Raw genomic sequence first — 27,854 nt, 5'->3', positions numbered from 1 at the left:
TCCACTTTAGGCCAAGGACCACAGATAATGAAAAAGAAACTCCCTGCCTGACCTGGAATTTTGGGGTCCTATGTCACTAGCGGTCTACATATCCCTCAGCATAGGTCTCTACTAGTTCTCCTTTTTACACATCATTAGCCTAGAAAACTACTCAACCAAACTAGGTCATGTGGCTCCTATTCCAAAAGAGATGTTTTATACCAATATAAGCATAAAAACGGTGACCTTTTGATAGAATAATGAAAATGAACATCGCTTGAAATTACACTTAAAGTTAAATTAAAAAATCTAAGGCAAATAGACTGAGAAACAGTTTCTATCCTTCAGCCATCACCATGCTGAATACTGCTAAGTGGTCAATCTGACCTAGTGCACCTTCATGTTTACAATACAATACACTCTCATTTTTACAATACAGCTGTAAGTTAACATTTAATAAAGGACAAGTGCAATATAATGTATGTATGAGTGGATAACATTGTTCTGCTGTTACGGACTATTTTGATATTTTATCCCCTTTTGTTTTAGTTTTAACTTGAGTAATTGTGTTTTTTAATTAATTTTTGCATGGGAAAATTGCAACTTAAAGTTTGTTGCACGATGTCTCATTGCTACAATGACAATAAAGATTTTGATTTGATTTGATTTAAAAAGTATATATCTTGAAAAATAAGGTTTGTGCAATAAAAGAGTTTTTTCCAAATCCTTCTTCATTCTCTGGTTAGTCTGCTCTTTTTTACTTGGTGTGATAAATGGGCATCAAATTGAGATCACAATCTGTTTTTGCACATTAAGATATTTGACTGATTTTAACTTCAACAAGCTCTGGTGATCTGTGTAAATAAAAAAATCAAAATTAGGCTCCCACTATCCAGTGGCACCAAAGCACTTTTATGGCTAACAACTATCTGTAACACACATAATAAGTTTGTTCATTCTGAGAAAGATTCTTGGAAAAGAATACACAAGATCGGAGGTCCTTTTATCAACAAGTCTTTTTCATAGAGTAGCCCCAACCCCTCAACTTAAAGTGTCAACTTCTACAACAGATGTTAAGCAATGATCTGGGTGATGGAGAAATGGAGCTGTAGAAAATAGGTATTTTGTTGTATTGAATGCTATTTAAATCTCACCAGTAGACTGGAACTTAATAAAAGAATTCTTTCTTAATGAAACCAAAACAGTAGTCTGCATATCCATACTTAATCCAACTCTTAAGATTTCAAAACAAAGAAACAAAATGAACTTATGAAATTCATGTTTCTCTAATATAATAAAAAGCTTATTAGCCTAAAGTCTGAAGTCCTTTCAGAATTTTAGTAACGTAATGTGTATGATTCTCATAGCTGTTAAGAAAATTGTCAGGTAATCTATGTTTTCCAAAACATAAATGCCAAGAAGATTCTGAAATGTGCCTGTCTTTAAAATTTAAAAGACTGCAGATGCATTTGCAAGTCCATTGGGCATCACCAGATATTCATAATGACTTGTAGAGGTATTAAACACAGTTTTCCACTCTTCTCTGATTCTAATCAAGTTGTCTAATTTTGTAAAGATTTTAACCCAGGGGATGAGTGAACTAGTGGACAGTTAAATTAAGTAATTTTTAAAATTTTATTGAATCCTGTATATTCATCCATAGCTTGATTTTTTGGTAATTGCATATATTTTTCTTTTGGGTAACATTTTTTGATGTAAGAAGTCTATTGAACGGCAATCAGACTAATGTGGAGGTAGCTCAGAGGATTTTTGTTTAGTGAACACATTCTGGTAATATTCATAGGAGAATGGTATTACTGGAACATCTGCATTGTTAAATGTGTCATTTACTTGATTAAATTCAATTCTTTTTACAAAAATCACTCCACATTAACTTTAATTTCTAATTAATATTGGAGTTAGGCATCTCAGGTCATAGAAAATCCAAAATTAGATTTGGGTAAGGCATGGGAATTGTGAAGAAAGTAATTAATTCATCATGTACCATAATGCCCCCACCTTTGTTGAAACTGGTGGAGGTACATTTTACAAAACATTAGTTCTTAGCACTTTACTAACTACGAATGGCATTTGAGTGCATATTCAAAAATTGAAACTTTTTAATTTAATTTTGGCAGAGGAAACCTTACGCAGATGTGGAAAAGCCTATTTAAGATAGATTAGGATAATCTTTTAAGTAAGGAGGCAGTTGAGGAGATGTGGGATAAGTTTAAGTGTTTTAAATATAGCGCAGGACAAGTTCATTCCAAAATTTACAAACAGCAAGAAATCAAAGGCAATTATATAATGGATAAATAAGGATCTAAAAAAGTAAATTATAAAGGAAAAAAGCTGTATAGAGAAAATAAAACTAATAAGTTCAGTACTAATTGTAGGACATATGAGAGTAACAGTTAAAAAGGATATTAGGAATGATATATAGTTTATAGAGAGATACTACAGAAAACACGAAGATCACCCAAAGAGATTCCTTCAATATTTTAGTAGTAAAAGAATGGTCTAGGAGGAGGTGAAAATTATTAGTGAACTAATATATGCAGAATACCAAATGCCTTAAAGGAAATTACTGAGTACTCATATATACACTTACAGCAAATATTATCCCATGGTTCAAACACAGGAATCAAAGGGTAATGGTGAGGGGAACCTTTTCAGAAATGGATAATTTTGAAAGGGATGTTCCCTCAGGGATCAGTGCTGGACTTGCTGCTCTTTTTAAAATACATAAGTGATCTGGACTAGAATATAGTCAAGCTAGTTAAGTTTGCAAACACCACCAAACTAGGTGGAAGGGTTGATGATGTAGACTCAGTTAAGCTTTTATAGAATAACTTGGATAGCATATAGGTTTAGATGAAAATTTTGTTAATAAATGAAAGGAGTTGCATATAGGAAAGAAACAGAAGTGTTAGATATGAATACACAATGGGAGGTCTGAAACTTGAAAGTCCCTCTTATGAGAAGGATTTAAGAGTCATCATGGACACTTCACTATCTATATCCAGACAGTATACAAAAGAAATCAAGAATGCTAATATGATGCTAGGTCATATATCACCATGTGGGGAGTACAAGTCAAGGGAGGTTATGCTTAAGTCATGTAACACATTAGTGAGGCCTCACCTGGAGTAATGTGTACTGTTTTGGTCTCCATAATACAAAAATGGCATAGCTGTGCTAGAGAAAGTCCAAATTAGAGTGATTAGGCTAATTCTGAGACTAAGAGGTGAGCAATGAGAAGAGACTGGAGGAGTTTTTCAGATCAAGCAAACAGAGATGAAGAGGTAACATGATTGAAGTGTGTAAAATAATAAAAAGAATTATTACAGTGAATCCAAGCTGTTACTTAAAAATAAATTCTGCAACAAGAACACAGGGTTACTGTTAAACATTTGGTAAGGGCAGTGTTTGCACAAATGTTAGAAAATGTTTGTTCACGGAAAGAAGCATAGGTATCTATATATATAATTCACTAAGGGCACGCAAGACAGTAAAAGCAAGACAAAGAGCCACGCCCGCCAACTCTAACCCTCCTACCGCGTCATGGGATACGCACGACAGAACCACGCACGCCAACTGTAACCGTTCTCCCGTCTCCAGTGTCGCTGTCGAGGCATGTGCACTGCCTGCTCATGTGCCTGCGCGCAACAACTCAGCAAACACAGCCTCAGTCACTTTCGTCTGTGCAAAAGTCCACATGCACCTCTGAGCCACGTTGACTTTTCACCGCACGCAAGAAAGAGAGCCATGACCGCCAACTCTAACCCTCCTTCCCCGTCATGGGGAACGCACGACAGAGCCCCGCCTGCCATTCAGTAAGGGCATGCAAGATGCATGCAAGACAGAGAGCCCCTCCCGCCAACTGTAAGACCATGGGATACACATGACAGGGCCAGGCCTGCCAACTCCTCTGATGGCCAGTGAAGAGCATTACAAGAAGTACATACTACGGTAGGTAGGCCAATGTTATTTTCTTGGACGGGAATGGCGGTATCTTCTTGAAAAGCAGCATAAAACTGAATGCGATGACTGTGCATGGGGTTTGCGGGTTGACACTGAAAGGAATTGGAATGAGTTTGTAAGTGCTTCTTGAGAAAACAAGTTGTTTTGAAGCATTGCTGGCAATGTTCACATTGCATAATTCGTTCAGTGGAGTGTGATTTTAAATGTGCGTTGAGATATCTCTGCAGTCAGAACGTTTTTGAACAAATAGTGGATTGATTAGCTTAGGAATGCAATGAAGATGTCCGTGAGAATGTCTGCCAAGTGGTCTGCATGTTCCCTGAGCACACAGCCAGGAATACTGTCTGGTCAAGCAGCTTTCCATGTGTTTACTCTGGATAACGTTTTTCGCACATGAGCTGTAGACAGACAAAGAAGCATGTCGTTGGGTTGAGGAATGGTTTTCCTTGCAAGGGTGTTGTTCAGTGCCTCAAACCATTTATGGAAGTCATTTTGCATATCAGGGAGGTAGGCACCACTATTACAGGCCTCTGGATAAATCTTGTATTTGGTAAGGTCCTGAATGCCCCACCATGTTCCCAGTGTGTCATTTGGTTGCCTGAAGCAAGCATGAACTTTCTGTCCTTATGCATGTTTGCTTCTCTGATGCTATGGGACAGGTTGACTTTCACTGTCTTAGAGCAGATTTGGCCTGAAGGCAACATTGAATGCTTTTAAAAGTGCACAGCAATCAACTGTAATCCACAGTTTCTGGTTGTTTTGTGTAATGATGGTTTTGGAGGTTGCTTGTTGATGTAGACAGTGGCAGATGATGCACACACCTCCAAGATGATCTAATTGCTATATGTGGCTCTTTCTTTGAGAAACTGTGCTTTGGAAGACTCTATAGTGCTGAGATAGCACTAACAGACCAGACTAGGATTTGTTTAGGCACTGGGTGGGTGCGTTAAAATAGTGAACTGTATGTGGGATGAGCAGAGCAGATAAGTGGTTTTGAATGTTCGTGGTGGGGTGTTTGGGGTGTGGCTTTGTATGCATCGCAGAGGTTTGTGTAAACACAGTCCAATATGTTCTAACCGTATGTTGCAAAGTTTATATGCTGGTAAAACATCAGCATAATGTTCATGAGCTTAGTGTGCTCAAACAGTGAGAAAAGATTCTCAGCTTTATTTTAATAGTATTTTGGTAGAGAATAACATGTAGCTCGACATTCCAATAGCTTGCGTGTTGTCATACCAGTAGAATGCATAGATAGCTGGGCGCTGCGAAAGACGCAAGTAGCTCCACCTAAAGTGTTAAAACACATAGTTATCCATTCATGAATTGTCTGAACTTGTTTCATTCAATACATGGTTACAGGGGACAGACGCCTAACCTGTCAGCGTCTGATTCAAGACTGGAACCTAACTGGATGGAACAGAATTCCTTTCCCGGGCATACTCACAGCCATACTCACTCATTCTAAGTCAATCTGGAGAGGACAAGTATTCAACCATGCTTAGCATTGAGAGTTCCCTAGAGAAAACATAAAGTGAGAACATAAATTTCACACATGCATTGTCTGGCAGGGATTCAAATCCAGTCTCCTAGACTTTTGTATTTGTATACCATTGCATGACTATGTTGCTCTCAATAAAGAAATTATCAATTTGTAAGTAACTCTTATGCACAGAAAATATTTATTTGAGCATGGGTTATAAAAAACACTATGAATCATAGTTTATGAGTATTTTGGAAGTTGAATATTACTAATGTAAGTTTAGAAATAGTGGGTGTGATCAATGGGTGGAGTAGGAATATAGCTTAAGTCATCTGCCATTATAAATGTGATTCGTATAATTGGGAAAAGAACGCAAAAGTATGAACCAATCTTTCTTTCAGCAGACTATTTTCATGTTTTATTTTAAATGCATTCTTTCCTGAATTCTAATTAGCTGAATGTAATAATATCCAGAACAAAGATGAACAGATATCCAAACATGAATAATTGCACTGAAGGTGCAATACATGTAAGGTGACACACCATTGTGAAGCTAAAAAGTAAATTGTCACTTTTTAAGTGTACTTTTTGCATAGTAGTGCAGCATCGTTCACTTATGCGCCTTGACACTCGGCCACTGAACTTTGTTGGTCTTTTGATGTCATTTCTGTCTTCTCTTTGATCTCTGTCAAAAATTTCCATCAGAGTTACTGGGTTTTCATATACAACCTTTTCTATACAGTGACAAGACAACGAATTGCAGGTTTTATTTCTTTTTATCAGTCATTAATTCAAACCATATTATAAAGTTTTGAACTTTACATTTTTAATTATTTTATTAGTCTCTTCCATAGAATGTTCTATAGCCATTTTTGCCTTTTATTTTCTTTGGATTCATTGTGTAACCAGTGATTTTTAAACAAACAAAGCTTTTTACTGGACATTTTAGCAGTGATTTTAAAAGTGCAAAAGTTGAGTGCAAATTTCTGACTCTAAAACCTAAGAGTACAGATATCTGAATCCTTTTTTGTAAGTATGATGTTTCCATTTTTGACTAAATCCAACATTACAGCTGGAAAAAGAAATTGACATTGAAATATTTCCTCTTGAACACATAAACAAGATATGCAAGTCTCATTTGCGAGTCACAGACATAGCTAAAAGCAGACACAAAAGGCAGGCCAGAAGCTTTAATGGCCAGTCTAGAAGAGTCTAATTGCATTTCCCCCAGTCCCCCACATGCTATCTGCAGGCTTCAGCATAAGCAGGCCTACAATGGAAACTGGGCTTGCAAATTGGAAATGCAAGGAAAGTCACAGAAAATACCCTACAAGGTAGAGAGTAAATATTTAAAAGAGCAAAAAGGATTTTTCTAAAAAAGCAATCCCTCTGTAACAGTGACATGAGTGTGGCCCCACCTCCAGGAGTTCCATCCACAAAGCACATGGAATGGTAGCACATTTAAAGTTACAATATACAAAATAGTAAATAATGAACAAATCTAATTGTTAATTCAATGAAAACTATACTATAAAAACGTGAAAAATAAAAACAAAAATAGAAAATACATATAAACCTAGACTGACACTTTAACAGTTTGTATACTGTATGCTCTCTCTGCATACAGCATATAATTTCTGCTATTACTGCATTATTAACAGTAGAGGACAATGCAATGTTTACTAGGAACAGTCCCCCTCATATGCCACAGTAAATATATGGGCTTTAGAATTATGTTGTTGTAGTACTTCTCTCAAAGAAGTCCTAAGGTCTAGCTGAACTTTGACATTGACAAAGGAAGAAAATGGATAGGGATTAGAATTGAGTCAGTTAAAACTATAAATTGTGAACTAACAAACATGAGCAAGGTCTGTACATGTTGGGTGTCCAGAATTTTGACCCCTAAAGTACAGCATTTCCACATTTGAAGCAAATGTTTCAATGAGATTTTTGAGCTAATAAATTCTGACAAGAAGAAACTGAAGAAATGTTTAATAACTGGGGATGAAACCTGAACACATAAATATGACTCAGACTTCAAAAAAAGTTCATAACTGTAGAAGCATGGTGATACTCTAACCAAAGAAATCCCAGATCCAAATCATCAAGATCATGTGCACATTTTTGCTATGATGTTTAGAGTATAGTCTATGTTGATTTTGAGTCCTCAAAAGGCCCACATAGCTGGTCACTATTACGCAGATGTGCTTTAGCATGAGTCAAACAGGGAAAGTGTCAAAGATGGCTGTCAAATAATCCTCCTTCACCTAATAGTGAGACTATTTTTCTTATCATGGGTTTCCAAAGCTGCTGTGAGAAATAGCAATAATGAAACTGCATAGATGAGATAAAATAAAGGGCATATAAACACTTTCCTCAATAACAAATGTGTTACAAAAACGAAATTTGTTTAGTTTTACAAGTGTGTATGTGAGCATTTAATATATATGTTATATGTGTCTGCCATGATAAAGCATGTCAAGTGTACACGACAGTGCATGGTTTTAAAAACATTTCTGCTCAGTCTTAGTGTGTGCGGGTGCAAACCAGTGAAAATCCATGTGGCTGTGGGGTGTACAAGGGAAATTGGTAGATTGCTTGTTTATGTGTATGTACGATCAGCCCAGCCATTCTTCACTGACACTCTGTCAAGTTATTAAGGCAAACGCCTACACTCACAAAGTATGTAAGGAACCTGAGTAGGGTGGATGTGGTAGACAGAGCGAAACAGAAAGAAGAGAAAAAAGGGAGAAAATAAAGAAAGAAAGTTTGGAGTGATTGAATAGTAAGATTGGGAGATCAAGCCAGTGCTGTAGACAGGAGGCAAGGCAGTCAGCATTAAGCGAGGGGAATGGTCAGGGGCACTTGAAGGAACAGGAGCGACCAGTGGGTTAGAGGATTGTCTCATGGACACCAAGGGATGGTGGAGGGATGACAGTGCTGGACTTTGGGCATCCCAGTAGGTTACCAGCAGAGGTGGCAAAGAAGAAATCGATTGATGGAACATCGCAGACCCATGGAGATGAACAGAGGAGATGGGAAGAGGGGAACAATAGAGCTCAGAGAGACACAGAGACATACAGATTTTAACTGTGTGGTTTAGTCTTAATTCTACTTTTTCTTTTGGGTCTATTGATTTATTAGATTTTATCTCTCACAAAGACACTTGTTTTTATAGATTATTTATTTATTGAACTGCACCACATTTTGAACATTTTTGGACTTAATATTAATGTAATTTAATTAATTAAACTTAATGTTTCTGGAATAAACTGCACTAAGTCTTCTTGTTTGTGTCCTCACTGGTCCATCCTCGATACATGACTATCAATGTCCTGGGAAGCAGGTAATGCCAAGGCTGCGGGTACCAGGGCATCCCATGTACATATGTTTGTGAGTTTATATGTATCCGTATATTTGTGTGTATAATCCTATATTAAAGTCATGTATCTGTGTGTTTGTTACAATAGGAAAGCCTGCCTTCATGATTAAGTTATAAATGTACTACTGTGACAACACTGATGACCTGCCTTGTTGTTTAAAAATGAAAACAAATTTGCCGAGGTAGTAGAGGAGAAAAAAAGTAAGAACCTTGAGCACACAGGTCTAACTCTCTAAAAAGACTTCATTAACTGGAGAATCCCATCATGCACATTTTTATAAACTGTCTCTGCTACTTTGTAATCGCTTTTGACACCCACACAGCACATAATCATGTAGGTGAGTAGAGCTGACATTTACTACAGATCAGCATTTTAAATTAAATAAAGTATTCCTGTACACACATTTGTGTATTGTCTCTAAAAAAATCTCTTCATATTTTACTATATGTAAATGCCTTATAAATATACATTTTAGAATATTATACAGTAAAAATATAATGGAACGCCTTAGATATTATATTTCTCAAGTTTCAATCTCTTTTTTCTTTTCTGCAAGATATTTTTTCACTGTTCTAATCACCTTGTAGCAGTTGTACAGGCACCACAAGAATGCAAGAAATGATTTAAAAAAAAAAGCATAATGCTTGCTAAGAAAAGCCATTGGGAGTCCTTGACCCACAGATAACCCCTTTACCAGGTTGCACATCCACCACAAGTTCTGCTACTTCTTGAAGTGGTCCAGTGTGTACGTTCTCATGAAGTGCCCTGTCAGTCAGTTCCAGCTTCTTAAATGACATTTTCTGAGCTACACAATGAGCCTGAGGGGGTGATTTGAAGTCGTTCTCTTTAGCTATTAGGCTACACTGAAATGTAATGTTTTTATATAGAAATCTATCAGTTCAGCTCTTATGTTAGGAAACTAGACAACTTCTTTTTTCTCAGAAACAATCTCTTATATCCAGCTCCAGGAAAAAATGGCTAAATAAAGCCATTTGCACACAAGAAAAATGTATGAGTTCATTCATATCCTAATTTTAAGTAATATAAAAGCTACCATTTAATTTACATGTTAGATGCAAAATCCAACTGCCACTTAATTTTTTTAATTTATTTTGTCCTTTACAGGGTCATGTGGTGTTAGATTCAGTCCAAACAATGTTGGATCCATGGCAGCATCCATCCCTTGACGGTAGACCAGTTTACATGCACACGTCCAGACTCGTTCAAAGCTGCCAATTTCAATTTGCTACTAACTCTATTTGGCAAGTTTTTGGAAAGGAGAAACCTAGAACAAAAGCTGTGTACGCACAAGAATAGACCTGCTTCGCTTAGAGGTAGATGTGATAATCACTGTGCCATTACACCACCCCTGAACTACTATCAAATACATTTTTATATTCTCAACAAGTCTTAGGTAAAATGGCATGAAAATGATATACAGGAAGTGTCAGTGCCCCCATGTTTTATTTGCATATTAATATTATTCCAAGCTTCAAAACTGAATATGCATAACTCCATTTTAAATAGTTTGTAAATTTAAACCTGATACTGCAGTAAAAATGAAGGTAATCCATGACTGGAAGTTTGCCCACCTCATTTCTTTTTCTTTTAATATAACTTTTAAATTAAATATTTCTATCTTATGGTGCTAAACAGAAACCACAAATGATCATCTGTCAATTAAGTGATGTAAATATTATAAGAATCACTGGAACATCCATGCAGACAAATCTTTGCAGCTCGGGAATGTGATAAGTTAAAATTATAATCCTTTTTTCATTTTCTAAACATAATATATTCCTCCATTTGTAATAAAAGTACAGGAGTCTAGCTGCAAATCAGTTCAGTTCTGACATTTTAATCAAAACTACAGGGTCAATGAGGCCAAAAACAGATTGAGTTAAGATGGTGTTAAAAAGAAGAACATGCATTTTCATATGATTGCCTACTTTATAGTTTTTTTTGTTAAACAGATTTTAATTGTGGTGACACTTGAAGGTGTGCGCAGACCTTCATTATGCTATTAGTAATGCTTTTTCAAATGTAACTGATGCAGTTTTTTTCGTCAGACAAGAAAGCAATATTTGCTGATGAAACTCATTGTTGCTGTATTGATTACTGAATTTAGCTGTACAAGCACTTAACATAAAGGTATTCTGCCATCAGATATTTTTACATATCAATATACAAGGGATAAATTCATATGCATTGCATTAGGATATAAACTGCACTTTTATCTAGGAACACTGCCTGGCAAATTGATTTGCCAGATGATTCCTAGGATCAGCAGAACCAAGATGCTTGGCTTACATTGATTGTAAGCTTTTATTAATAATTGATATTTTTATGTAGCATTTTTTTAGTTTAGAGATTTTTTTATTGTGAAAAATCTTCATTGGTTGAAACACAGATTTTTTTTAACCAATCTAACTGATATTGGGCGAAAAAAAAGCAACATTAATGTGATTTTTAAAGTCTGGTTATAAAGTTGCAATAGTTCAAGAATCTGTTTTTTATTTTTAAATGTTTTCCTTTCTCTCCATTTCTGCTTTTGATTTATGTCAGTGCTCTTTTATTATGTTAAGGTAAATGGCAAATCTATAGTGGTCCTCTAGAACTACATTATGTACAGTTATATGTGTTGGTGTGACCTGCAGTATACTGTTGCCCAATTCCAAGCAGTTTCTTGCTTTAAATGTGGTGTCACAAGGACCTGAAAATGGATTGAAGGGCTTGAAATTGTCAGTTTGCAGTTGTGAAGGTCTGTTCAAGATGGGTATATTTGCTCTATGGAATGCATAAGGTTTAATCTTGGCCTCAAACGCTTCTGTGCACTGAAGATGTTCCCATTATAATGTATTATGGCATTTGGTACGTTTCCATTTACCAAAAGAAAAAGGTTTTTAAATGTAATGAATTAAAGGAGAGTTTCTAAAATAACAAAAGACAGTAATGGACCATGTTAAATTTGAACCAAAAAGAAACACATCTTTGACCCATGCAAGAATTTCAGATGGAGGTTCTTGGAATTCCTCACAAGCAATGGAAGAAGCATCACTACCAACTACTTTTTCATGCTGCCAATTAATGCCTTTTTCGTCTCTTCTCTTCCCACTAAGTAATAAAATATTTCATGCTCATAGCTGCCTATTCCATATTAATGTCATGTGTTCCACTGAGTGTAAGGCAAGAACCAATCCTGAATGAGGGTCCAGTATTGTGCTCACTGAAGCGTTTACTTACAAGTGGTCAATTTGGAACTATCAATTAACCTAGCCAAATACAGGTAAAATTACATTACAGCGAACTGCCAGGGACCTAAAAAATATTTTGTTGTAATGAAACTTTTGTTGTAATGAGATTCTGTATATGTCACTATAGTGCTTTTTTCACTTGTATCCATCCATTTGCAATCGTTTCAATAGCTTCTTTCGCATTAATTTTAATCTCCTGTTTACAAATTATGCTTTTTTTTCTCTGCATTTCCTTGTGTTAATACACTTTCAGGGGGCGAATGATGCTCAAATCCAATAGCTGAAGCACTGTTGTGCAATTGGGTGGGAGGAATTCAACACAAACATTATCTAAATACAGAAGCATGTTGTGGGCAGCACAGTTATCAATCAGAAGCCAAATCATCCTTTTGTTCTTCTTCATATTGTGAGGTTTCTGAACTCTTTTGGGATCCCCCCACCCAATGGGAACATCACTCTGAAGTGCGTCCTGAAGCGTGATTGCCACGTCTTTGTAAGATTGTTTGTCTGTTGCTGGGGCAGTGCAACAGCAGGCTCACAGCGGTACAGTGAGGCGCCACAGAAGCAAATCCTAAAAGATCAGGGTCACGCTATAAGTCCCTGTCTTGCACTCCATAACACAAGGCTTAGTCTCAGTAATTTAGCAAAACCAGCTTTATTCAGCTTGAGACAGGAACAGCAGGGTTATTTATTGTAGCATGATCTGCTACTCTCCTATAAACAGACATAGCAGTCAGGCAGGGTCGTTGCCAGGTTAGTGGCTATGTTATACTGTGCCCTGCATTTACAACGTTCCTTGCATCACCCATTGTGTTTGCTTTGGTGAGCAGCCGCAGCAGAGCTGTGAGCCTGCTGTTGCCCCGGCAATGGATAAACAGTCTTCCACAGACGCGGTGATCGCACTTCAGGACGCTCTTCGGCGTGTTGTCTAGTTGGGGGAGGTCCCAAGAGGGTTTGGAAACCTCACATTTTCTTAAATGAGTGGCGCATTAATTGGAATGTTTCTTAAACGAGCATCACTTAACCACACATAAACAGCTTTTTCGACGTCTTCAAATGCAACATTTCACATATTTTTCTTCTTTTTTTGCTCGGTCTTTCAAGAAAGTTGACAGTGGCAAAATTCTGAATTCACTGGTAACATCTTTTTTCTTTTTGCTGTAATCGAGAGCTGTCAAAAATATAAAGTTTTTTTTTCTAATATGAACTGTTATTGTTTTTTCGTGTCTGCCGTTTCTATAGGAGGGTGACAGTGAGTTCAATTCCAATGAATGTTTTTCAAATGTTGACGAGCAATAAGCAAAAGGTATCACTGAAAACCATCAAAAAACAGAAACAGCAAAAAAAAAAAAAGCAGTACGAGGAAAGTTTGAAGAAAGAATTTTTTTTTTACAATGTTTCTACTTGGGGATCGCTGTGCACAACTGTGCTGCGACCACAGAACTAACTGCTCTGGAAATGATTCATTCAGGCATTTTAAGGTCTTTTGGGCGCTTCGTTGTAATGAAAGTATCTGCTGAATGTATTTCATAGTAACAAGATTTCTATAAACTCGTGTCATAAGGGGAAACTGTCTGGACCATAAAAATACTTCGTTGTAATGAAAATATTGTTGTAAAGATATTCATTGTAACGGAATTTTGAGTTTTCAGTGTGGATTTAAAAGCATAGTCTGATGGAGTATCTCTTTCCAAACAGATCTTTCTACAGTTTGGGCGCCTTATAGCCAAGTTCAGCATTCTTCTGGTATTTTGTTAATCTTTTAACTCTTGCCAGCTTAATGTGCATTCTGTTTTGTTACATTGATAAATTCCTATAGGTAAGTAGGACCTTGGTCATTTTAGGCTTTATATGTAAGAACGAGGATTTTGAAATCTGCTCGAAGATTAAACTGAAGCCTGTGTAAAGACTTAAGAACAGGAGTAATGTAGTTATTAAAAGTGTGTAAAAACCTAATAACCAAAATTAACTTTGTATTAAAACAGTTGAAATACCTCAAGTTTGTTGCAACATCTACTGTTTGGCATTTCAATATGAGCTGTGCAGACCTTCGTTTAATTTCTCACTAATCTTTGCTATTGGGCACATTGATATCTAAATTACCCTGTGACCCTGTAGTTGGGATATAGCGGGTGTTAATAATGGATGGATGGATGGATATCTAAATTCATGTGGTAGATCTGTTCCACCTTTTCTTGTCTGCTTGGCCTTTTTCAAAAACCTCCTTTATACCACTGACATTTTCAGTTTTTTTTAACTTTTTTGGTGGTTCAGACAAAAGTAAAAATGTTGCACTTAATCCATGTAAACTTGACGGCAATAAAATTGCATGGAGATCCCTTAAAGATCAACATGAGTTCTTCCTTAATGTCTGATCTTACAAATTGGTTTGATGGTGGTCCCCTTTGGAGATCAATCAATCAATCAACATTTATTTATATAGCACATATTCATACAAAAAAATTTAGCTCAGAGTGCTTTACAAAATGAATAGAAAAATAGAAGACACAATAAAAAATAAACATAAGTCAACATTAATTAACATAGAATAAGTAAGGTCCGATGGCCAGGGTGGACAGAAAAACAAAAAACTCCAAAAGCTGGAGAAAAAAATAAAATCTGTAGGGGTTCCAGACCACGGGACCGCCCAGTCCCCTCTGGGCAAACTACCTAACATAAGTCAAACAGTCCTCTTTGTATTTAGGGTTTTCATGGAAGGACCTGATGATAATGGTCACGTAGACTTCTGGCTTTCAGTCCATCAATGTTGGACACAAGAGAGATACACAAGAGTTGTAGCAGTATGTCAGATTGAAGAGCTTATCCTCTTAGAGATTCCTGCAATGCATTCCTTGTGTCAGATGCCCAAATATGTTTTAAATTATTTGTATCCATGCAGACTGTTATAATGGACAATTAAAGTATATAATATATATACTGTATATATATATATATATATATATATATATATATATATATATATATATATATATATATATATATATGTTAAATTGATTTCTTTTTATCAATCCTTCCTTTATGCCATGAAAAATGTATATGCATTTTTAATGTGAAATGACCTCTATGTATGAAAGAGCCAATCCTAATAAGTTCATATGAAAATTTGCATAGAAGTTTGTTTAGTTGAATAAGAATAGAATGCTATTTTTGAATTAGATATCTGGATAATGGAAGGTTTTATTTTTATTCACAATAAGGCATGCTATTTTGAACACTGTTAAATATCCTAAAGTATAAGGAAGAAATCTATGCATTACTAAAATTATTTAAGTGACTTTATGAAGAAAAAGAAAATGTGTTTGCAGGATTTGCTTTTAGCATCAGACATGTTGGAATATATATCACTGTTGCAAACAGTTTAAATCCTGAAGATTAACATGAAGGGGAAAAATGTGCACATACCTGAACAAGTAGTTGTGGAGCCTGGATGTTTTTGCTAAATTGATATTTTTTTCTAAAACTAAATAGGAATTTACTGGTCCATTAGCCCTTAGCTTGCCTATATGCACTGGCAGCTCCTTATCTTCAAAGAACAGTAAATACAGCAGACGTATTGCTGTGGAATACACTCATACCATAGCACCACTTCAGCAGGTTTCACTAGTATCACTATTGTTCAACAATGGTGCAGTCTCACAGCAGCATATCCATCTTCATTTGACCTTGGTTTCAACCACACTGAATGCAGTGAGCTGCGCTTTACATGTTCGAAATATCCATAAGTCATCACAAACATGTTTTGTTTCTTCACCTTCTGTCTATTGCAGTTGACACGGAATTTTCAAATTGCTTTTACTTTTTGATGTATTCTCGTATTATAATTTAATGCAAGCACAATTAATAAAAGTGCCAACTACAAAAAAAAGCAAAAGCAAAGATAAAATTTTAGAATATTCTGTGAAAGAAAGATGCAAGAAACATGATAATTTTTTTAACAATGTATGAAAAAAGATTATCTGGTCAATGAAATGTTTCATTTATTAAAATGACCATTTTCTTTTTTGTGCTGCACACTTTTTGTTTCTCAGACACATTGAGTGTAGCTATCTTTCAACAGTTAAAAATGACAAAGTAGAAAACAGCTAATGACACAGAAGTACATGACCTAGTGTTTATACTATTAGGAAAATATAGTATCTAATATGTAGCATATTAACTTAAGCTTGGTTGAAAGAAATGTTAAAACTTTTTATATCCATAATTTATGAATTTAGATCATAGTAATACAAGATATTAACATTAATTACTTATGTCACAGAGTCTTTAGTAAATTAAGTGAGTATCAATAGACAGTAAGATAAAAGCTGTCGTGAAGAATTTTGTATTGGGTTAACTACATTGTTTGAAATGTGTGATGTATAGCTTACAGATTTAATTTAATACAGGACAAGCATTTTTTTCTTTATTTAAATAAGGTTAGTTCCTTATAATAATGAGAGTGCTGAAAATATAATTAAATATGACCTGAAACTATTCTGTGGGGGGAAGAATTCATTCCAGGGGTAGGATTTTTGCATAATGAAGTATTTGAGTAGTCATGCATCAAGAATATTTGATTTAATGCTGTGCTGCTGAATATTGCGTTCAGCTTACAGAAACAAGGAGGTTGGTCAATGACCAATTGTAACCTTTGTATAACAGTTTATTCTGTAGTACTTTGTTTATATTACCTGGATTTAGAATTAGGAATGTATTTGTTTGTTTTGTTTTGTTTTTTAAATAGAAATTACGTCCAACAAGATTTTGTTGTATAAGAGTAAAATTTAAGTTTCAGACCTTTTGCACTTTAATGTGTACCTTTTTTTGGTTTATTACTGAAAAAGTATTACCATTTTGAGATGCTGAACTGCATTTGAAGTCCTCTAATTCAGAACAAGCCCTACAGTTAATTTATCACCCTTACCTACCTTATGATAAATGAGACAGAAGGCAATTGTAACATGCAGACAAATACAGTATTTACTTTAACCACAAGGATACATGTGAGAGTCAAAAGATGGGTTAAAAAGGTTTACTTTCTTCAGTCAGATCTTTGCCTAAATAGCTTTTTGACAAATTTCACTTTACTGTTTAAAGATTTTTAAATGAAATCTATTATTACTCTTTCCTAAAAGATAAACATATTTAGGGAGGTTCTTTTTAAAAACAGATAATAGAAAAAAATTCATCAATATTTTAAGACAAAATAAGTTACACCAACAGATTCCTCGAAGATCTGATACCTTCATATCTAAGAGGCTTAGTCTTCAGATCTGTGCCCTTTAAAAATCAAACTTCCAAAGAAACTAATAAATAACTGCCCAAGTAACTCTAGCAGAGATATCATTATGAAGAGATTATCATAATAAAGACTAAGTGTGCCTAGCTTTTTATTGTGCTTGAGTTCAACAGAGTGGTATGTCTAGTGTGACAGTAATTAAATAAGAGAGTGGCAGCGATGAGTAAAAATGTCTTTTAGGAGTTAAACAAGTGTGGAGACTGGCCCAGACACAGACAGGCGGACAGGTTCATCTCACCCACAATCACGTTTATTTACAAGTCCAAAAGTGCACACAAACAAAACCCCCAAAAGTCCCCAAAGTCCTGGCCACAACGATGTCTTTCTTCCACTTCAGGCCGCCTCCTTGCCTCCTCCAGCAAGCTCAGTCCTCTCCGCTCCCGACTCTCGCCCTGAATGAAGGGAGGCGGCCCCTTTTATTATCACCCGGATGTGCTCCTGGTGGGTTCCGGCAATCACCCGCCGACACGCCCTTGTGTGGCAGAAGTGCCGGCTGCAACCTCCGGGTGTCCCTGCTCTTCTTCCCCCCAGTGCTTCCTGGTGTGGCAGAAGTGCTGAGGTCCACGGCTCCCAAGGCACGGGAACGCCCCCTGGCGGCGACCACGGGCCCCTACAGGGTGGAGCTTCAAAGCTCTGTGCCTGTGGCCCCCAAAGCAACCAGGATGGCGGCCCCCACGTGATCCAGGGCACGCGTAGACCCTCCTCCGGTCTCTCAAGGCATTCCGGCCAGGTCGTTGCCCCTGGCATCCCTGACACAAGAGATACTGTATGTTAGAACCATAGTTGGCTCTTTAACACAGGAGATCTTTGTATGTTTTTAACAAACCAAAACACAAAATCAAAAATGTATTTTGGAGTGCTTGAGCATTAGTCTCTCCTAGGGTCAGTCAGACAAGGGGTGTTAAACTTTGAATGCATCTTACTGTGTGTGGCTATCTCATGTAATGTAGAAACACTTGATCAACATCAAATAGTGTTCCTGACATCAAAATAGCAGTGCCCATGAAAATAACCTAAAAATGGTGGTTATTATTATTATTATTGTAAAAGATATTCACAATGCAATGCTATCATCACAATAATAATAACATATATACAAAATTAATATTAATAATGCTTTAAAAAGGAAACAACGAGGCAGACACTCATTTCTGATTAGCCTCTTTACTAATGCTGGATTACACTCCTAAATAATAAACACCTGAAGGAATCCCATGTAACAGAACAAAATTGTAGTAAAGTCTCCAAAAACGTCTGTATTTTGTTCGAGGCAGCAGTGTCTTAAATCCTACTATGAAGGACATCTGTTTCAGAAACAAAGGACATCTATGTCAGGAAACCGTCAAATGATATGCCATCCATTTGTATAGTCTTTGTACAGTCCTTAGCTTTAAAAGCAAACCAGTCAAATGTAAACATATTTTCAAGAAATCAGATGCTAATCTATCTAAAAACCTGTTAACTTGTCATATAAAGATAGCCACTCCTGTACACATAAGCAGAAAGTAAGCTTGCTGTAAATTTATCTGTTTGCTTCCACTTAATTACATCATGCCAATATTATGTTTAGTATAATATTAGACTTAAGAAAAATGTTTTGAGCCTGAAGCTAAAAGACATATTGCATTGTTCTTTTTAAAAGTGGCCAAAGATTAGATCATGTGTACCAATTTTAGTTGATTACAAATTTCTAGCATAGTGTCTCTTGTTTCAGAATGGAAAACTACAAAATCAAGTATTAAGCTGTCATTAAATTTCTAATAAAAGAAAATTACATGCCTTTGGAGATTAATCTTTCCCCAGGTTAATCTGGTAAAGAACAAGTTCCCTTGTTATGCCATAATCATGAAATAGGCTAATAAATTCTTCCATGGTGGGGTGTTTCTCAAAGATGACCCAAGGTGAGAATGGCTTTCAACATTGACAACAGAAGAAAATTTTGCCATTTTAGAGAGGTGTAATAGTGAATCAAAGAGTGATAATGCATAAGGAAGCAGGCACTATATTGATTAGATATCAATCTTTTGAATCCATTTTTCATTAATAATTATACATGATCAAGGTTTGTGCATACCCATTGACTTAAATGTTGACTCCTGAAACAAAACATCATAATACTCCATGGGGGGAATCTTGAGCTAATGAATTTGGACTCTATCTCATAGATAGGAATGAATTGCTGTGATACTGTTAAAAAAAAAAAAACTAGTATAATGTTTCACCATTGTGCTGATTTCTCAATGAAACCACTCACACAGCTTTTGTTGCTTAGGCTGTCTTGCCCATCATATTCTACAGATCTGGTGCAAAGAAGCTATGATCTGTTCCCCAGTCTGAATGGATACCTACATGGGATATCCTATTTCAATGACCAAGATGTCAAAAAGAGAAGGCTGATTGAACAAACAAAACAAATAATTTTATTTTAGTAGCATATAAAGGCTTTATGAATGTTTATAAAGGGAAAGTAATAGAATGAAATATTTAAATTTCTTGTGCTTGGAACAGTTTTTTCACAAGTACCAAATTGTATAGTTGTTATTCGACAACTACAGATATTGCATAGTTATAAATAAATAGCTTGTTTTGCAAATGCCTCAAAAGATTAAATCTGAATTTTCGATTTTATAAAATGAGTACTAAACACAGGCAAAAATGAACAAATAGTCACTGTACTTCAGTTTAAAGAATTCATTTTTGCTGCTTTTGCAAATGCAGATGACTGAATCCATGAAAATTAGACAAAGGTTGGTTTATCCTGTCAACTGAAAATACAGCAGAGCTGTGGCTATCAAAATGGCTACAGTAATCACTGACCTTTAAGACAAAAAGAATCACTTTTAAGGTATATTATTCTGACCATATTTTATATATTCACTACTTGTCATTGATTGTATTTTTCTGGCTGCTAAATGAGGTAATAATGGACAAATATAGCATAAAGATTCGACAGTATGCTATCTCACCATTAAAAATATAGTTTAAACTTTGTTGTTATTTATATAGCATTTCCTTGCTATAGCAGCTTGCTTTTATTTTATGTACATTAGGCTCTTGAAAAAAGACCTTATTGAGCTATGTGTGCTTCATTATATTTTATAGTAATTTCCTCAAAATGATAGTATCTATTTAAGATCATGTGTTATTCAGCAGGGTTCTGTCACTTTTGTGTATTGTATTCTACTTTTATATACTTGTATTTACTTAAAGTTTAAGTTGCATTCTATATTGTCGCACAGGGAAAATGAAGACTTTGTGGTTCATAAATTCAGCATAATTCTATTTTTGCTGGCACTTAGGAGTAGAACGGTGGACAAAATTGCTGATAATAAAAAAATGTAACTAGGCTATCCTGGCAACAAACTGCCTTTTGCAATGTGACAAGTAAAATTTATTATGCCTAAAAAAAACTACCAGTCTCACTTGGTTATATGCCAAGCTAACACTTACAAGTGGATGTATGGATCCCTACGCACATATGTAAATGTTAACACTAGAAGTTTCTTTTACCTTTTATTAGTTTTGTAAGCATATACTACACAACCCATTGGACTGTCACTCATAGAAATTAAAGCACCTACTGTATGTAATCATCAATGCCCTAGCATGCTTTCTAAAGCACAGCATTAATAAAATGTTGTTAAATTCCAAAGAAAAATTCATACTGTTCCTTGAATGAAATCGTTAATTTGGTTTCTAATTTTAACTAGCACATGCTTATCTCACTGTATTATAAGAGGTGGTTTGGGACTTTTCCAGTTGAGTAAGATAAGTCAAGACATGAGCAATGTAATGTAATCTGTCACAATAGATTTTACAGTATGCAGTATTATCTCACCTGATAATACACTAAACACTGCTCTTAGTGAATTGGGTGCAATAATGTTTCCAATACTGGGTGACAGGCAGGCAGAGGTTTTTCTCCCAAGTATGGTCTGAGTATGAGACCGCATGTAGCCAAGCAAAGCAAGTGCCTGAACACATTACTCAAAATTAAAGCCTTGGTCCGGATATATTTTAAAACCCTAAGCTGAGATAAGTGCATACAATTTATGATATATAATTTTGTAGTTAAATTGCATCATATTTTTTAAAGATTGATTATGAATGCATAATGTCAATGAATGATTTTCTGTTCATTATGTGAAATTCTGATTGAAAGTTTCTTTTCCAAACACTGCCTCAATTCATTTAAGGAACTTTTTGACAAAGAGTGATAGAGTGTAGAAATGCTACTTTATTGTCATTATCGCCAGATAATACAGCTTCTATCACTCATATTAAAGGAGGATTAGGATGTCTGGCAGGTTTCCTTTTGGAAAATTTCTTACTTGCAGATAAAAGAAGAAATGGGTTGCTGGAGAATTGCATTTGCTATGTAGATCTTCGAATGATGCAAACGTATGGTACTATCATTATAAGAATCTCTAAGGTTCCCAATGCCAACAATCTTCCATGCTTTTAAAACCCTGTAAGCTAAAGTTTGTGCTGAAAAGATGATTATCATTCATCAGACTTAAAGTTTTTTCTATACTGGTACCATATGTTGAACGAGTTGGATTCCAATGGATTCTTGCTAAATTGACAGTAATTAGTAGTAGAATGTGCACAAATAATAATAAGATTGTAATAGGATTTTCTTTCCAAAACCAACCAATTTAATTTCTTTCTGCTCTAACATATTGGAATACATATACTGTATTTGTGGTCAAGTAGCAGAAATGTAAATTAGGTAGTTCTATGCCTCCTCTTTAGATATTTGTAATATGATTTTTTTTTTATCCATGGCGTCTTTGCATTTCAATTTAAGGAAACAAAAAAGAAGGATTTATTACTATATAGAAAAAGACATTAAAACTTTGGAAGAATATTCATTTGTCACTATTAATTTTGCCTACTAATTAAATGTGAAGAGGTGACTGCCTATTAGTGTTATAGTGATTAAAATATGATCAGGTAGAACAAGAAATTAACTGAGTTAAGAATTGCACAAATGCAATTGTTTTTGTAAATATTGATTTGTTTTACTCTTATGACATTATGTCACTTTACTCTATATTTGTAATATCTAGTGTAATTGATAAATGATTGACATAATGTCTGTTATGGAATTAATTTGTAACTTAAAAAAGAAGCAGCTTTCTGAAAATTAGTCTTTGTAACTCCCCAAAGTTTTAGCAATGTCATCACTGATAAGAGTTTCTGTTAAGTTCTCTGGCCATCTATGATGGGGAGAAAGAGAACTAACTAGAGTGGTACATGTCAGGTGTATTGCATTAGTTTATATGAACTTATAAGCCCATCTTCCCCAGATGAAGGGCGTATATCCTTTTTTTCCTTGTTTTTCTAAAACAACATTTGCATCCTTTGAAACTGGAGAAAATGCTGACTGGAACAGAAGTAGTCTAGTTTTAGTGGGAAGGGGAGATGGACTGGAGGACATGAACAGGCCACGGCTGGACTGTGTTGAAATGCAGGCTGGGTCGTCGTGAAGAGCTGAATCATTGGGAACCACACTGATTCAAAAGGTGTGTCAAGAAGCCACAGGATTCCTTTAAATTACAGATACAGAGGCTTAGTCTTTCTGTCATTTTCCATCCTGGAGTCATTTTCCATCCATGTAACAAGCCAGGACATCACTGTCTCCATTCAATGGCCATGTGGGAGCAAAGACCAATCTGGATCAGAGTCCACTTAACATACTAAGATAGAAAGCCATCTGCTAATAATACGGACAAAAGATGAACTGCTGTTTAGTTTGTGTTATATTATTTTACCAACACAAATTTTACTCTGATTATTTACAATTTGGGTATAATTAGAAACCTTAAGTTAATTTGTACATGAGTAAAAGCATAACTTTTTCTCATGCCTGGTCATCTTATTGCCTGAGGTCACAGATATAAAAGGTAGTGTAACATATTGATATGTATTGATATTGATATGCTTTATTGATCCCTGAGGGGAAATTGTCTGTAAAGCTTATATAATGAAGTCTATAAAGGAAGGGTTCTCAAAGTCAGTCCTGGGGGCACACTGTGGCTTCAGGTTTTTGCGTCAACATGATTCATAATCAGTGACAACTACTAACACTGACCTCAATTAATTAGCTTGTACTTTTTTCTCTTCTCTTATTCTACATTAAGAAAGCACAGCAGCATGATTTTTACATTTATTATAAGACATTTGGAAATATTTCCATTTTTTTGCTATAGATTTAAATGCTTAACTCACTTTTGTTTCTTTCATTATATTTTGCCCTTTCTCTGTGCAGTTTGCTCCCTTCATTGTATCTTAATGATGACAATTAAAAATGAGCAGAGCAGACAAGCAGACAAACAACACTGAATCATGCTGCAACTACTTTAGCGTCAGACCCACTAATTAGAAAACAATAGATTAATTAAACAATTAGAATACCCGGAAAAACAGAATGAACATCAAGATGAAAATATTGTTAAAAAGAAAATAAAATACATTATTTCCATATAACTGCTTAGTACATTTTTTGTTACTATTTTTATTACCAGTTTTTTGTTCCCAAAACACAGAATATGGGCAATAACAGTTAACTTATCTAGCTCAGGATTCCAATTAAAAACAGAAGCTGCTTGGAACAAAAGCCTACAGCCACAGGGGGTTCCCAGGACCGATGTTGAGAACCCCTGCTATAAAGGGTGAAATAGAACCCTGCAATTACAATATAGTGTAACTTTCTAATAGGTTACAAATATATTTAAATGCATATTTGCATGTTTTTAATTGTGGCTCCAAGATACTTGAACTGTTGTGAGACAGTAGGAGGAAACATTGGAATGAAAACTGAAATGCAAAATTAATGACTGAGAATGATGTACTCTTATTGAAGTTAATCTTAAACCCTGAAATTCTATGAAATTCCTCCAGTATAAATAATAAGGTAAAATAAAACACTAGTAGTTTTAGTGTTCACATTTTAATTCATGCCTATATTTAGAATATATTTATAATTAAAGCAAAAAAGGGAAATAACACCATATTGTTGGCAACATGAATTAAAATTAAGAACATGGTAAATAACGTGAATTCATATTGTTCATATTATTCGAGTGTGGCAAATAATCTATAATGTCAAACATATTATATGTGACCCCAAGTACAAAGTACTTTGGGTTGTAGAAAATTACCTTTCACTCTGAAAAATATTTCAGTTCACAAAATGATTGATGTTATCTTAAAAAAGACAGTGGTAAAATGTCACACGTTTAGAATATTGGTTAGTAAAATACTGTTTAAAGGCCATTTCCTGACTGGTAGTTTTTTTGAGACTTAACCAGCAAGATTGAAATTGTCAATTAGGGCTTCAGTTTCCACAGGTTATGAATTTGTTGGCATGTGCTGTTGTTGATAATCATGTTGAAAAGCAAACCAAATATAGTCCTGGGGAAAATAGCACAGTAACATTAAGGACTGTTTAGTAATATTTACATTGTTTTTACTGATATAGGAAAGGTGTGTAGCATTAATAAAATGGCACATAGGTGCTATAGTTACCAGTCACTGTCTGTTTGGAGTTTTCATACTAATCTTGTGTTTACAAGGGTTTCCCTTCTACATCCCAAAGATGTGCCTGATAGGTTTTATCAACAGCTGTAAATTACCCAGCATGAGTGACTTTGAATATGAAATGGCTTATGGTGTGTGATTGGCTATGTACTACATTGCGTTTCATTCCTCAGTGCTTCTGAGATGATCTGTTTAAAAATTGATGAAATAAAATTAATAGATTTTTGTTTTTTGGGTTCTGTGCCATTTTTTGTTGCCACCTCATATTTCAAGATTCTCCAGACCAGGCTGTAATTTGTGTACAGTTTTCACGTTCTATGCATGAGTACTCCAGTTTCCTGGCTTCCAGCTTCCACATTCAACACATGGGTGTAGTAGGATGATTGGTGAATCTAAATTTACCCAGTGTGAGTGAGTTTGTCTTGGATTGTAATCCAGTGGCTAATGCTGCCTGGGTAAGGCCAATCTACAGTACCTCCTTAGAGGAGAGAGAGAGGTTAGGAGCATGCACAGATTACAATGTGTTGCCACACCCACCACACGACAAACCACCGGGATTGGGATCTGAGTGCAGCCGTGCAACGGGTGACACCTCACTGAACAGTGCTAGTCCTGCCAACAACCCCCAAGTTTTCATGCAGATTAACATTATACCTAGGAAGGAGCAGTTGCTGGTTAAGGGCCTTGCTCAAGGGCCCAACAGAGTAGAGTCACTTCTGGCATTTATGGAATTTGAACTGGCAACCTTCTGATTGCCAGTGTAGATCCGTAGCCTCAGAGCCACCACTTCACCCCTACCTCCTTAAAGACATAATATTTAAATAAATAATAATAAAGCTTATTTTTAATAATTGTTTTTATTTTTTACATTTTGCAATTTAAATGCTATGCAATTAAATCAAATAAAATGCAGGCAAAGCAGTCATTAACATTATAAGTTTTCCATATGATTATAATATTCACAGATATTCACTAGCCCTGTGAAGGCGTCGACTTCTAAAATCACTGCCAGCCAAAATTCTGCCAAATGACCACTATCAAACCTTTATTTTAATATAACTTAATTCATATTGCAATACACTCTTCAGTGACTCCTCTCAATGGAAGAAGGTAAATCAATAAAGCGTAAGGAGTTGGTGAAGGACTGCATCAGTGTGTATCAGCAAAAGGAAAAAAATAAAGGTTATTCCTACTCTGAAAGAAATCATAAAAGGGTTAGAGATTCAGTGTTTTGGCTGTATAGACTTCATCAGGTGTGACAGCTTTTAATATTAAAATATTTTTCAGCTGAATTTTGGTTGAATGTCAGAAATAGCACCTTAACTAGTAAGGAAATGATTATGTTTCTAAGTTGAATACAAACAATGACTTGTCAGATGAATTAATGTGGTGTTATGAATGTAAACTGTTTACTTCCATAGAAAATAAATAAATTCTGCCATCTTGACCATTTACATTGCCTGGTTGTTTGTAAATGATGATTATTTTACTTTTTCTTCAAGGTAGAAAAATGCTCATGTATAATGATTTATTTATGGCATTTTTGTAGTTTTCATTTAAACAATAGAGAAGCCAATGAATGTTTTAGTTGTAGGTAATGGCAAGGCATCATCTAATTAAACAGAGAGATTAAAGGATATTCTTCTCAACTAATGAGAGGGTTATATACACTGATTATAAAGCAGAAAAGGGAATCATTACTCAAGCATTAGAAACTACAATACTTAAGAATGTATCTAATAGAAACAGATATGTGTGTGAAGGATGAAAGAAAATCTCATTAAGATGCTTAGCAACTGAAGTGTCAAAGTGGCCATGCACTAATTAGAGTGGCAGGCCTGTCATGATTTGCGGTCAATCGTCTTTTGACTGGTATCAGCTGATTTACTGAATGAACTACATTTTATAATGATAATTCTAATCATTAAAAAAGGCCAACAACTTCAATGTGGCAGTTACATTTAAAAGATAACTCGTTATGAAGAGTTAAGTTGTAAAGTATGTCCAGGCTACTTTTTTACATTCATTAGTTTGTCTTAAGCTGGCATAGAAAGAAATGCAAAAAAGTTGAAAATTACAAGGTAAATATTTATTCAAGTTTTGATGAGATAATTTTTTAGACCTGAAATACACACAAATAACTGAAGTCAAGGATGTGCAATGAAATGATACAAAAAAATAAATTGGCATACCTTAGACAGAACATTTTAGTTTCTCTCTTCAGACAGTTTGGTCCATTGGTTAAAGATGTGAATTTAAAACACCCAAACTTGCGTCTTCAGTCCCAACTGTGGCTCATTGTACAACCCTAAATAATTCTCCTCAACTTTCTGTGTCATATTACAATTGTAACCAAGATCAAGACAGTCATTGGCACAGGTTGCTGTTTAATTTAAGCCAGCTGATTAGTTTGCTTATTTGTTCTGTCTGTGGTGGATCTAAGAGTGTGAGGATCACCTTTTGATGAATTGCAGGGGTTACAAATGACAAATGCAGTCTCTCTTACCTTACAGTGTTCTGTTCTTGCTGTATGTATTATGCGTTGAATGTGATAGGAAAAATAAATATAATAAGTGATGCATTATACCCTCTTCGTGAAATACTAAAAAAACCATTGAGGTCCAGTATCATCATTTTGTGATGCCCTCTGTGTTTTTCAATGGTTAGTGACAAAGTGAAACATGATGATAAAGCAAGTAGCTTCTTATAACCTCAATATACAGGAGTCACAGGTTACCCAGTTCTTTCCATTAGAATGATGATATAGAGAATTATATATTTTGGAAAAACACATTGTTCATGAAGTTTTAATATGTGTGTAACAGGTCGGTACTTTTCTGGTTAGAAGTGTCAGGTAAAGGTATAGAATGCTATCTGTCTTCTTGTGTTTGATTTCTTTACCGATTATTCTGACAAATCTGTCCCAAATG

This window comes from Polypterus senegalus, chromosome 7, assembly GCF_016835505.1.
Source record: "Polypterus senegalus isolate Bchr_013 chromosome 7, ASM1683550v1, whole genome shotgun sequence".
NCBI classification, from domain to species: domain Eukaryota; kingdom Metazoa; phylum Chordata; class Cladistia; order Polypteriformes; family Polypteridae; genus Polypterus; species Polypterus senegalus.
This window is presented reverse-complemented; position numbering follows the sequence as displayed.